This window comes from Spermophilus citellus, assembly GCF_964194105.1.
Source record: "Spermophilus citellus genome assembly, chromosome: 7".
In the NCBI taxonomy this organism is placed as follows: Eukaryota; Metazoa; Chordata; class Mammalia; order Rodentia; family Sciuridae; genus Spermophilus; species Spermophilus citellus.
Genome location: NC_138188.1, coordinates 148,956,007 through 148,970,467, shown reverse-complemented (window position 1 = coordinate 148,970,467; position 14,461 = coordinate 148,956,007). Strand labels below are relative to the sequence as shown.

Below are 14,461 nucleotides of genomic sequence, written 5' to 3'. Positions count from 1 at the left end.
GGCAGGCATGTGCGTGAAAAGTCCCAGATAAGCCCCCAGAGATGGGATTAACTCTGAATTTATTTATTATTTAGTGGTAAGAAATATCACTTTGGCTAGTCAATGCCAGTCAACAGCATTAAACACTACAAACTAGTGAGAAATAATAAGTGACATTCTAAGACACTGTTTTAGAGTAATTTGTTGCTCAGAAATAGATAACTGAGATATAAGAAGCCTATGAATTAAGGAAAAGATAACTCAAAATCTTCAAAGTAGAAGTAAAATTTGATTGACAAGTGAAAGAATTGAAGAGTTCTTTGACAAAAATCCAAATCAGTGAATTAATGGGAACAAGATAGTTAAAGCCAATGAAGTAGAGTTAGTTGTAAATATCATTAAAATATGCTCCTTAATGAGCTATGACATGTTTTATTTAGTTTTTTTAAATGATTTTATGACCAAAATACCTGACATAAGCAACTTAGAGGAAGAATGATTTATTTTGGGTGACAGTTTTGAGGTTTCAGTTCATGGTTGGCCAGCTCTATTGCTCTGGGCCTGAGGTGAGAAGAACGTCATGGAGGAAGGGTGAGGTAGAGGAAAGCTACTCAGCTCATAGCAGCCAGGAAGCAGAGACTATGAAAGGGACCAGGGACAAGACATCAAGACATAGTCCCCATAAGCATGATTCCAGTGACCTACTTCCTCTGACCATGATCAACATGCCTACATTTAATACACATTAGTTTATTCAAATTATTAATCCATCAAATGGACTTATCCATTTATATGGTTAGAGTCCTCTTGATCCAATCATTTCTGAAAAGCCCCACCTCTGGTCTTACTGCATTGCCTTCAACACATAAGCTTTTCGGGAACATTCCAGATCCAAATCATAACACCAAGAGTGTTCAGTTTATAGAAATACATAATACCTTCCTTTAACACAGTTTTTAAATTTTGAACTGCCTCCTGCCTTTCTTTTTTTTTTTTTTTACTTACCAAGAAAGTGTTTATTTTTGAACAAACTAAAATTTAAATTTCAGAATCTAATCGTCTATGTTTCCATTCTACTTGTGATTTAAATCTTCTTTTGTAAAAATGATAGCCTAAGAAATTTAATTTTTAGCTTATATGTCAAAATAGAGTAATAAACACATTATAGAAATATTTATATGTGTATTTTATATGCTAGCTATATATCATATATATGTTACGTAGTTATATAGACTCCAGTACTGTTATCTACAGCCATTTAGACACTTATTTACAATCCTTAATAAGTGCCTTTTGCTTCAAGATCCATATTCCTTTGACCAACCATTAGAAAATTACATGTTCAACCCAGATAGATGACCAATAAAACGAGTCATATATATCTTCTTATATTGGTGTTTCCTCTTATTAGTCTATTTTAAATGCCAACTATTTAAAACTATTGGGCTAAAAATATAGACAGTCTTAGCATAGAGTTCTTGCCTAGCATGCATGAAGCCCTGAGTTCAATTTCCAGCTCTGCCAAAAAAATAAAATAACAGTATTTGGAAAGCAGTATGGAGATTTCTTGGAAAGCTGGGAATGGAACCACCATTTGACCCAGCTATTCCTCTTCTCGGTCTATTCCCTAAAGACCTAATAAGAGCATGCTACAGGGACACTGCTACATCGATGTTCATAGCAGCACAATTCACGATAGCAAGATTGTGGAACCAACCTAGATGCCCTTCAATAGATGAATGGATAAAAAAAATGTGGCATTTATACACAATGGAGTATTACTCTGCTTTAAAAAATGACAAAATCATAGAATTTGGAGGGAAATGGATGGCATTAGAGCAGATTATGCTAAGTGAAGCTAGCCAATCCTTAAAAAACAAATGCCAAATGACTGCTTTGATATAAGGGGAGTAACCAAGGACAGGGTAGGGACGAAGAGCTTGAGAAGAAGATTAACATTAAACAGGGATGAGAGGTGGGAGGGAAAGGGAGTGAGAAGGGAAATCACATGGAAATGGAAGGTGATCCTCAGGGTTATACAAAATTACATATAAGAGGAAAGGAGGGGTAAGAGAAAAATAATACAAGTGGAAGAAATGATTTACAGTAGAGGGGGTAGAGAGAGAAAAGAGGAGGGGAGGGGAGGGGAAGGGGGATAGTAGAGAATAGGATAGACAGCAGAATACATCAGTCACTAGAATGGCAATATGTAAATCAATGGAAGTGTAACTGATGTGATACAGCAATCTGTATACGGGGTAAAAATGGGAGTTCATAACCCACTTGAATCAAACTGTGAAATATGATATATTAAGAACTATGTAATGTTTTGAACGACCAACAATAAAAAAAAAAAGAAAAAAAAAGAGTTCAGTTATATAATGAGGGCAAAGGGCATTTAGGCTTTTCTGTCCTTACAGAAAGGAAACCACAGTTCTAGCATTTAATATTCCAAGTGAACAATGGGTAAGTGGCCTCTTTTAATACTGTTATTTTATTTTTTTTGCCTTCTGCCTTTCTAATGAAGCCTGAACTTAAGAACAATCATCCCTAAAGGCTGGGCAGTGTTTCTTAGATGACATTAATAGGCATTAATATTTAAAAGCTACCTTTGACTCTGTTTTGTTGAGGTATCATCAGGTTAAAAGAAACCCAAACTATGGTCCCTGCATTTTGAACATGTAGATTTGTATAATGGGAATAGCTGCTGATCCTTTAGACATTTCTAAAATCACTTTGAAATGGGATATTTGTGTCCTTGTGGAATTGTCCTGCCAAAATTTAGAGTAACTAAGATGAAGAGCAACCCCATCTTATTTTTTTTTTTTTAAATTTTGGAATTAAAGCAAAAATTTGTATTATCACTTTAAAATTATTTTAATATAGGAAGAAAGAGGCTAATAAATCTCAATAAAGAGCATTCATGAAATAAAGTATGTTGTAGAACTTTAAAATGGAGTTTGATAAATGCCACTGTTAAAAAGTTGAAATGAAGAAAATAATTTCACTTTCTCATGGAAAATACATTTGCTTTACAGTTTTGGAAACTGGGAAAAACTATTAAGTCCAAAGAGTCTCATAAATTTTGTAAGAAGCACTCTTGCCATTAAATTAATTAAAAAAATGAATGATAAACTTCATGAACTCACCCAAATAGACTTTTCTCATAATTGAATTATTTCATATAAATTCATTATACTAATTTCATTAATCTCAGTGGTTCATTTTGACTCAGCACATTAAATATATCTTTCCCCCAACAGATATATGAGAGATGAGCAGACAAACAATGAAAAAGCACACTGGAGACTTTGTTAGGGAGCACATTTAAAATTAATGGAGCAGAAATTTTAAATTATGATTTGCCCCCAAATATAAACAATTGTCTATTTGTAGTAGATAACTTTTTTTCCTAGATGTATATCACATGAACTGAGTCTTTTTAAAAAATTTCTGTTTTGTTTTGTTTTAGCTATTCTACTTACTGGTTTCCTAAAAAAATATATTTTGCTTATTAAACAATTTTCTATACACGTACTCCATAATCAAACTGGGTATTTAGTTTCACAATAAATATATTGCTGGTTAGCTCAGTGAGTTAGTAATGAGTGTTAATATGAGTCATTGATTAGAATTTCTCCCTTTAAAAGAAAATGGCTGCAGAGAATCTCCTCATGGAGTTAACTGAGGGATCATCACAGGAAGCAAGAGGTATGTGTGCTGCAGGTCCTCTCTTTGTCCAGGCAGGAGCAATTGCCATCACTTTGGTCAAAACTGGTAGTGGGAAACTTAACTAAATTGTACACAATGAACCTCAAGCTACTCTGGCCTCTGTCACATCAACGCATACAAATTAGGCACCATCTGTGCAAGGAATTGGTGAAAATCATTGAGTTGAGGTTCAAGTTAAGTAAAGGTTTTAAGTTAGTATGTCATGTTGCTTGTTACTTGAGTCAATCCTTCCTTCTTAATCTCAGAATGGCAATTCCATTCATTACAGAGTGATAACCTATCAGAATTAAGGAAGAAAAGCACAATTCTATGTCGTTCTGAATATTTTTTTAAAGATTTTTTTTTCACAAAACCATGCACAAATAAAATGAGAAAATTATGAAAAATTAGGGAAAGAAGTTATATTAGTATATGATTCTATATGATTTCATGAAACATGAAAAAGGATATCTGGAGTGTAGTTGACATAATAATACTATTCAATATTAATTTGAGGTCAATCTCCAAGAAACAAAAATCCATAATTACCATCTGGTGAATCTATCATCACAAAATGTATCAGAAAGTGTCTGTGCATTAGCCTAAGATACATACATAATGAATTAAGAGGAAGAGCAGGGACAGTGTAGAGAACCCCTCTGTCCCGATTCCCCACAGGAGTAGCTCCACTGTAAATGGAATACAAACTGCTCTATCTCTAAGAATCATGGAGTTTTTGTTTTGCTGGGTTTAATTGGTTCTACGGTTTGGTACTAGAGAGGATACCTAGTCTAACAGTTTACTCTAAACCAAGACAAATGTGCTGGTTAAATATGTAGGTCAACTTGGATAGTATTTTGGGATGAGATTACCATTTGAATTGGTGAACTGTGAACTTGGAGGAAGCTGACTGCTCTTTGCAATGTGGATGGGCCTTATCTAATCAGTCAAAGGCCTTAATGGAACTGAAAGATGGGCCTCCCTGAGCCAGAGAGAAATTCTCAGCTGACCACATTCAGACTTCATCTGCATTTTCAGCTTTCCTAGGTGTATAGGCTGCCAACCTTCAGACTGAAACTATATCCTTCACTCTCCCGTGTCACCAGCATGCCATCCACACTGCAGATTTGGACTTGCCAGCTTCTTAACCACACTAGCCATTTCCTTGTAATAAGCTTCCTTTCATCTCTTTATAGAGAGAGGACTGATCAATTCTGTGCTATAGAACCAATAGTTTCTGTTTGGTTTGGGGAACCCTGGCTGATTCAGATTTTGATATCAAGAATGATTCTAGAGGAACGGAATTTTAAGAACAAAATACTCTGATTAAAACAGTAAATGTAAATGGAATTTTGGACACTTTGTGCAACTAACTAAAAGCTGGCCATCAAAATATGGAAGTTCCATAATTAGTTGCTGAGAGCCATGGTGGAGTAGGTATGGCCCCTGGCATTTTGCCAGAGAAATGTTAGGGTCTGTAAACAAGTCAAGATGGCGCCTGGCAAAATGCCAGAGGGAGTGGTTTGTGAAGTAACGCCAGCGAGCCATTAAGTGTGGAGATTCCTTATTGGTTGACTGATGTATCTAGTTTATGCTAATTAGATAAGTTGTGTGGAATGTATAAATACCTCTCCTGTCCTACAATAAATGGCTCCCACTCCTGCTGTATCAATCTACACAAGTTGCTCGTCGTCCCCCCCCCCCCCCCATTAGTTTGCTGCAGCCAGACGGCGGCAATAAGTTCTGTGTATGTTGTTGAGTAAGTCTTTGGCTTATGTTAAAAGCATAAATAGTTTATGTTTATTAAGCTGGCACTGCTCTGGGTAATGGGAAACCTGAGGTTGGAAGGCCTGAAGAGTTTCGTCCATTATGAGGAGCCTTTGATCAGAAAGAGCCACACATCCACCCTACCACTTTTGCAGTTTCTTTGCATTTTCCTAAACTAATGGAATGGGAAAAGCATACCATGACAGTGCAGTTGTCATTCACTAAAGCTTCTGAGATAGGTTTAGAAAGCAATCCAAGCCAAAGATATATGGCCCATATTTTATTTCTCATCTTAAATTAGCTCGGCTCTTCTGTCCATTTTCACTCACCAAGAATAGCCCAAATCGTCCAAATAATATAAGTCCAGCAATATTAAAATGCTCACAATTTAAAATAGAGCCAATTTCCATTATTACACTCATGAAAAAATAAAGTTCTATTAATAAATTCTTTTTTTTCCTCTTTGGAAAAATTAAAGACCCAGGATTCTGGGTAGATGGCAGTGTTGACTGAGGCATAGTTTTCCATAAATCTCCATTAAAATCAGACAAAGCAAATAAATGATAAATCTAAATCCTGTGTTCAATCCTTTCAATAAAAATGCCAAGATAACCCCAAAACACAAGTGCGTGAGGAAATAAACCAATGAATAAGACTTCATGGTTTCAGCATTTGGGTAGGAAAAAGAAATGGAAAAACAAAACTGTCTGCCTTACCTGGGAAGAAAACCATTTGAAAAGAGCCAGCAGGTTATCTATAGGAAAGCAGGGACAGCCAGTCTGCAAAGAGCCTTGAACTAGGAAGGGTTTAGTCAAGCGAGATAGCCATGAGTACAGCCAGCTACCATGAAAAGATGGAGAGCTGGCACCATCTGGCTTCTAGGAATCCCTGAAATTCCAAAACCAGGGAACTCCCCCAGGACAAGACCCCATGTCTAACAAAAATTGAGCAGCATTTTAAGAATGGGGAGAGAAATAAAAGATACAAATAAAAGCATGAAGGAGACAGGAAATTTCACACACACACACACACACACACACACAAAACAGCTGCTGTGTTTTTGAGCATTCTATGAAAACACCATAAGAGGAAGCTTATTACACTAGAAAAGTTATCTTAAACACTGTTTCCTTTTTAAAGTTCAGAAAAACATAATTTCACATAAAATCGAGCAACAGAAAGTTCTCAAAATCAAATCTCATGGATTTTTTTGGGGGGGGTGGTGAGGGAGTGGGAAGAGGTCAAGGAATGTCCTCATGCACCCTGAAATTAAAGTTGACAAACACTTCCCAAACCATTATCTACCCATTCAAGATGGGTAAGGAAATTAAGAAAATGGCACAAAGGTAAAAGGACAACATCGGTCAGATGCAAAACTTCAGACACAGGATGAAAGAACTGAGGAAAATATTAGAAATGAAAGAAAAATACTTTTCAGAATTGGAGTTGGAAGATATGTAAGCACATAACGACTTAAGAGAAAAAAAGGTAAAAGACAACAAATTTTTAAAATAAATAATAAAGGAAGAAGTGAAAAGGATTTGAAATAATGTGAGAGATATTAAAATACAAAGATGATTAAAATATGGTCAATGTTAATCTCTGAAAAATAGCTAAACAAGAAAGTGAAGCAAAGATGTAGGTGGAGAGATATAGTGATAGAGACACAGAGATTGACAGATGTAGACACGAGAATGTAGGGGCCTTTACCTTTGCACTTTCATTTTTTGTTGTTGTTGTTAATTTAATAGCATGAATTTTATATTGATCTAATTTTTAGCATGTTTGTTGAATTCTTTTTTTGACAATCCACTTGAGCATTCTATATCAACAGTCATGAACAGTGTTGCCACTAACTTGTGTCTTCCTTTTCTAGTCCTTATAACATTTATTACCCATTTTTTTCCAGGTGTATTCACTCACTGCCTAAATCCTTCATAACAGTGTCAAACAGGTAGGACAGTTCTGAATTTTTTTGATTTGGTCCAAATGCAAAGGGAATATTTCTCAAATTTTATGGTCAATATTTGAAATACTTTTTAGATAGTCTTTTAAAAGTTCAAGAAATTATATTCTATGTCTAGTTTATTAAGGCCTTATTTACTTCAATCAAAAGTGAATGTTAAACTTGCTAAATACTTTGTTGATGACTAGGAGTGATCACGCCTTTTCCTCTTTATTCTATTTATGTGGTTAAATCCAGGAATTGATTTTCTAGGGGTAAACCAATCTTGTGTTACTGAGTTAAAGCCCATGTTGTCCTGTATTTTCTTATTTACTTTGCCAACTCGGTCTGTTAATGCTCTGTTTAGGATTTTTGCCTTGACAGTCATGGGTGAATTGGCCTCTAATTTAATTTTCTCACACTATTCTTTTCTGGCTTTGTTTCTACAGCTATGCCAGCTCTATAAACCGAGTTGGAGATATTTCTTTAGTGTTCTGTCCTCTTAGAGATGTTGTAAGACATTGTAATTGTTCCCTAAATGTTTTGTTGAATTAGCCTAAAAACAGTCTGAGGTGGTTATTTCATTGGTCAGAAAGATTACAAATACAAACTCACTGCTTCAGTCAAGTTTAGAAACAGGTCTTCCATGTCTTCCTGAAATTTTTGAAGGACACACACATACACACACACACACACACGCACACACTGTGTGTGTATGTGTATGCACATATGCGTCCTCATATATATTTGCCCATTGGATTTGCTTTTTCAAATTTATTAGCCTAGTTATTCGCACTATCATTTTATTATCTTTTTAGTCTTGAGTTTGATGTTAGGTACTTACTTTGCTTTTTTTTTCTCTTTTTGTTTTGATCTTTATCATTTTCTGTTTTTAATCCTTTTGTGTGTGTGTGTGTGTGTGTGTGCTTTAAAGCTATACATGATTGTGGGATCTGTTGTCACATATTTTTCCATTGACCAAATTATATTGTTCTCACTTTCTGGATCAAACTCTTGTCTTTACTTTGGCTGTTATCTACTGCTTCTCTCTTTGGGCTTATTCTTTTTTTTTAATTTTTTTAAATTCTTTTGTTCTTTGTCTTATTCACAGTTTTCAAATGGAGGATGTATCACCTACGAGGCGGAGAGGGGGGTGATGCAGAAATGTGTGGAGGCATTTTCTGTTTTCACAGCAACTCTAGACTGGTCTTGGCAGCTGGTGGAAGAAAGCCAGGTTGGTATTTATCCTGGGATGCGTGGGACATTCCAGCTCAACAAAGAACTCTTCTTCCCCAAAGCTCAATAACATGCCTGTTGAGAAACTGACTAACTTTGAAATTGAATGCTTGATTATCCATTTTCCCAAGTAGTTAATGAGGAGTTTCACTGTATTCTATTAGTTTCACTATGTAGCCTATATGTACTGTTTTATTATTCTTCAATTTTAAGTATTTTCCAATTTATTTTATAATTTCTTCTTTCACATGAAAGAGATGATTTATTAAAATCTTGAACCATATGGGCTGATTCTTAATAGCTTTGTTACCAGTATTGAACATCACAGCATTTTCACTTTCTCTTCGAATGTAAAGTGGGTGAATGAAAGGTGGCTTTGAAATTTGTGAAAACTATGAGGTTAATTTTTATATTTTTGAAAAAAACAAATAATATGCTATCCAGTTATTGGGTATCATGTTTAATATATATACAGATTACAAGGTTGATAATTTTTCAATCTTTCATAACTTTACTTGTTTTTTGGTCAAAAATCTCTCAAAATAGTAGTAAATTTCTCAAATTCTTCTTGCAGTGTTATCAGTTTTTTTCCCTGTGTTTGGAAGCTGTGCTGTTAGTTGTGTAAGAGTTTAAATTACTGTTTCTTCATGATGAATCATATCATGATTTTGTTGTGAACTTCTTTTCATCTCTAGACTTACTTTCTGCATGAAAATCTATTTTGTATGTTTATAACACAGCAAACTATGTTTCTTTTAAGCATTGTCATTTTTTCTATAGAATTTCATTCTTCTTCTTTTTTTAACCTTTCTACTGTTCTTGTTTTACATTGTCTTATTCTAATATTACAGAAATATATTTGTAAAGATCAATCATTCCCTTATAGAAAAACAATATATTTGTTGTCATTTTGACTTTTTTTAACCAATTCTTAAGTTTTGGTGGATTCATAATTAACATAAAAAATATTTATATTCTCCATTATTTTAGTGGTTATAATAGAAATTATAGATACTTCCTAAGTTAGCAAATTCTAAAGTCAATCTCCTGGCATTCCACAGTTTTACTATTATACATCTTGATGCAGATTTATTTTATTTATGCTGCTTGAAATTATTAGGATCAATTTTAGAAAACATCAACTCCAAGTTGTGTTTTCATCATAGATTTTAGAGAGTTCTCTGCTGTTATGTTGTAATACTGCCTCTCTTCTAACCTATTATTTCCTAGAATTCCAATTTGACATACATTGACCATGATTTGATTTTTTTTAAAAAAGAGAGAGAGAGAGAGAGAGAGAGAGAGAGAGAGAGAGAGAATTTTTTAATATTTTTTATTTTTCAGTTCTTGGCGGACACAACATCTTTGTTGGTATGTGGTGCTGAGGCTCGAACCAGGGCCGCACGCATGCCAGTTGAGCGCGCTACTGCTTGAGCCACATCCCCAGCCCCATGATTTGATTTTTATGTGTGTCATTTCTCCTTTAAATTTTCATTTCTCTGTCTGATAGTGGTCTATGTTTGAGTCGCTTTCTTGTGATTTGCTTCCCATTTTACTAAATCTCCATTTAGCTACCTCTAATTTTCTGTTTAATCCATTTTTGGGTACATACACTGTAGGACTTCTGATCCAAGAAGATTCTTTGGATATTTAATCCATTTTTTGCCAAATTTTAATTCTGATGTTTATGTTTTTTTATTTCTAAGAATCCTATTTTGCTGTTTTTCTAGTAGATTCTGTCATGTTTTATAGGTTCTTTATCATATTTTAATTCCTTAGATAAAATTTATATAGTAATAGTGATGTTATGATCTATTGATGTTATTCTAATATTTGAAGTCCTTGTGGGTCAAATTGTGCTATTTATTGCTTCTGCTGATTTTTGCTCATAGTATCTAATTTTCTTATTTTTAAATTATTATTGTGAGTTCTTGTAGATTAGTTCCATATCTTTGAGAATACTTTGGAGTCTGGGTTTAAGGTATGTTTTCTAAGGGGGATTTGTGTGTGTGTGTGTGTGTGTGTGTGTGTGTATATATATATATATATATATATATATATATATGTATGTATGTATTTCTTTATACTTGAGATGGGATCTCACAGTGTTGCCCAGCCTTGTCCAGAACTCCTTGGCTAAAGCAATGTTCCTTACTCAGCCTCCTGAGTAGCTGGGACTATATAGGCATATGCCACTCTGCCAGGCTCAAAGGAAGGTATTAAGGATGTGCCATAGTATTGGTTAAGGGATTTTTGACAACACAAATGGTACTAATTTAATATTCAAATCTAATTCAGGATTGGGTTTTAATTACATAGTCTCAGGGGAAAAATCCCCCCCACCTTACTACACACTGTCAATATCAGAGAAAATTGTTCAGTTATTTTGCTTAATCAATTAATTTTTTAAAAAATTTTAACTATAAGCATAAGAAATAGACCTCAATAAACTGGTCTTATGCAGAAAAATCTTGGATCAGAAGTCCTACGTTGTATGTACCCAGGGCTTTAGCTTTGATCTCCTGTGTGATTATTAAAGCCAAAGGTCTACATCACAAAGGTAAATAAATATGTTTCCAAGCAATCCATATGATTGCTTACCTCTCTGATTTGTGTGTGTGTGTGTGTGTGTGTGTGTGTGTTAATTTTGACTGTCAAGAAAACCCTTACTGGGCTGGGGATGTGGCTCAAGCGGTAGCGCGCTCGCCTGGCATGCGTGTGGCCCGGGTTCGATCCTCAGCACCACATACAAACAACGATGTTGTGTCCGCCGAGAACTAAAAAATAAATATTAAAAATTCTCTCTCTCTCTCACTCTCTCTTTAAAAAAAAAGAAAACCCTTACTTTCTTGTTAGTTCATCATGAATTTTTAAAAAATGATTATCATATTTATCAAAATTTAGGAGTGGGGATATAGCTTAGTGGTAGAGCATATGCATCGCATGTGCATGGTCCTGGATTCAATACTCTGTGTAGACTGAATTTTAGTTGAATTAGACAGTTTTTCAGGATATTTATTATACCATATTTCTAGAAAAATAACTTGCTGCTGTCTTAAAACTGTGCATTTCCTCATGCCACAACTCCAGAACTGTTCTAGACAAGTCCATCATCGATGGTCTGAGTTGGGAGTCCTCATCTACTTGACCAGCCTGTCAATTTTGCTGCCACTGATTACCCTGAACTCACAGAATTATTTTTACAACTTGGTCTCTGACATGCTTGTCTTTCATTTGTTTTATTCCTACTTCAGTGATCAGTCATTCTTATCTCCTTTAAAGGATTCTCTTTATTATCTGAGTAGTGATTTTTTTTGTTCTGTCTTGATATCTAGAATATTTTACCCAATCTAATGACTGTAAATTCAATTTTACACAACTAACTCCTTATTAAATCTCCAGGCTTGGCCTCATTCTCAAACTTTCAATTCAGATCCATTAAGATTTCCACTTGATACCTCATAAGCATTTTATTAAAACCAAATCCCTTATCTTTCACGTCAAGTTTGAATCTCCAAAAGTCTTCCACATTTCAATTAATGGCAACTATATATTCCATCTACTTGGGCCTAATACCCCCATCATTCTTGACTCCCCCATTTCTTTTACTATAATTTGCCAAGAAATCCCTTTGATTCTCTCTAGACTTCAACCACTTTTCATCACCCCACAACTAGTAATCTGATGTAAGACCATTTCTCACCTGCAACATTGGAGTAGTCTCCTAAAGGGTTCTTTCCATCAATTCATGCGCATGATCTAAAGTAATACTTTTAAAAGCAAATAGCAGATCAAGTCATTCATCTTCTCAAATCCTTCATTTGGTTTATTTTCTATTCTTTTTCATGTGGAATAAAGGTCACATCTTTAGAGAGAAGCACACACCCTATTTATTTGCTTCCCAATGTTTCCTTGACTTCATATCCAACTATGGTGCTCCCCACTCACATAGCTCCAGTTATGTGGGTACATATATATTCTTCAAATATTTCTGAATTTATATTTTTTTCTTTTTTAATTTGTCCTATTTAGTTACACATGACAGTAGAATTCATTTTGACACATCATATGTAAATATTTGTACATGATGTAGAGAGACATGTGTTGAGTAATCACATATGCACATAGGGTAATAATGTCAGATTAATTCTACCATTCTTCCCACACCCTCCCCTCCTTTCACATTGCTTTGTCAAAACTTAACACCAAAAAGCCCAAATAATCTGATCAATAAATAGGCTAACTAACTGAACAGACACTTCACAAAAGAAGAAATAGAATCAATCAACAAACATGTGAAAAAATGTTCAACATCTCTAAAAATTAGAGAAATGCAAATCAAAACTATACCGAAATTCCATCTCACTACAGCAAGAATGGCAATTATCAAGAACCCAAGCAACAATAAATGTTGGTGAGGATACGGGGGAAAAGGCCTATTCATACATTGCTGGTGGGACTGCAAATTGGTGCAGCCAATTTGGAAAGTAGTATGGAGATTCCTCAGAAAACTTGGAATGGAACAACCATTTGACCCAGTTATCCTACTTCTAACTTTATACTCAAAGAACTTAAAATCAGCATACTACAGTGGTGCATTCACATCAATATTGATAGCAGCTCAGTTCACATTAACTAAACTATGGAACCAATGTAAGTGGTCTTCAACAGATGAATGTATAAAGAAAATGTGGTCCATACACACAATGGAATATTACTCATCCTTAAAGAAGAATGAAATAACGGCATTTTCTGGTAAATGGATGGAGCTGGAGAATATCATTCTAAGTGAAATAGACCAATCTCCCCCAAAGCAAAGGCCAAATGTTTTCTCTGATATGCAGCTACGAATTCACAATAAATTGGAGAGGGCGTTTTAGGGAATAACTTGTGAATTTTTGTATCTACTTTTACTGCCTGAAATAAAATCAAAGAGATTTTTCCAATGTGCCTTCCAAAATAATATATCCAAATAGCCCCCCCTTACCATACTGTACCTTTGACCACTTCTCAGTCCCTACTGCTTCTGACAACACACCACACACACACACACACACACACACACACACACAAACACACACACAACTCACATGAGTCTACCTTTCCCTGTTAAAATGTATGCTTTCTATATTCCAAAGTTCTGGAGGTATGTCAGAGGATAAACCTGGGGTTTTTCATTATTAATCTAGGTGTGGTTTCTAATAAATTGCTCATTACATTCCCTGAACCTAAGGGAACTGTGATAGCAGATTCCCTTTTCAGGGACTCAGGCATCTTCTTAAGTTGAACTCTGTTGCCTCTGAATCTGCAAGACAATTTGAGTGTTTTAGTGAGAGCTGGGTAAAATAGTGGAGACAGGTAAGGGAGGGAGACTTGAAAGCTTTTCGTAGGTTTATTGTTCAAAATCTTAAAATTCAGAATATTTTCATATTGTTTAGTACCTGTTATTCTTTTGTATTAGATTGTTTTAGCTTCAAGTCGCTAAGTGTGATGAAGAATTATTAAGTAAAAAGAAAATTGGAGTTTTAGAGTCCCTAGGATTATACCTAGCATGTGAAAATTGTAGTGTGCGTACATTGATGTTTGGGATGAATAAATTTTAGGAAATGTGCTCTGTCACATGCACATGTGGAGCTATTATATATGATGAAAAACACTTTGCATAGAGAATACATGGGGGAATATTTTAAAATAAATGGTGGCAACGCCCCCTTGTGTTGAATTTGTCATGGTAAAACAGATTTTAAAAAAACTGCCTTCATTTCTTAACAGAATTGTTACATGTGGTATTTTTTTTTTTGGAAAATTAAAAACTAATATTTA

The 14,461-nt window shown here is 34.7% G+C and overlaps 1 long non-coding RNA gene across 1 annotated transcript in view; it reads left to right on the top strand.

Moving 5' to 3' along the window:
* Positions 1-14,461, top strand: part of LOC308653941 — a 49,422-nt gene that overhangs the window by 19,457 nt on the left and 15,504 nt on the right. The window contains exons 3-4 of the long non-coding RNA XR_014023141.1: positions 7,367-7,411; positions 8,514-8,636. This is a non-coding gene — a long non-coding RNA (uncharacterized lncRNA). The remainder of the gene's footprint in view (positions 1-7,366; positions 7,412-8,513; positions 8,637-14,461) is intronic.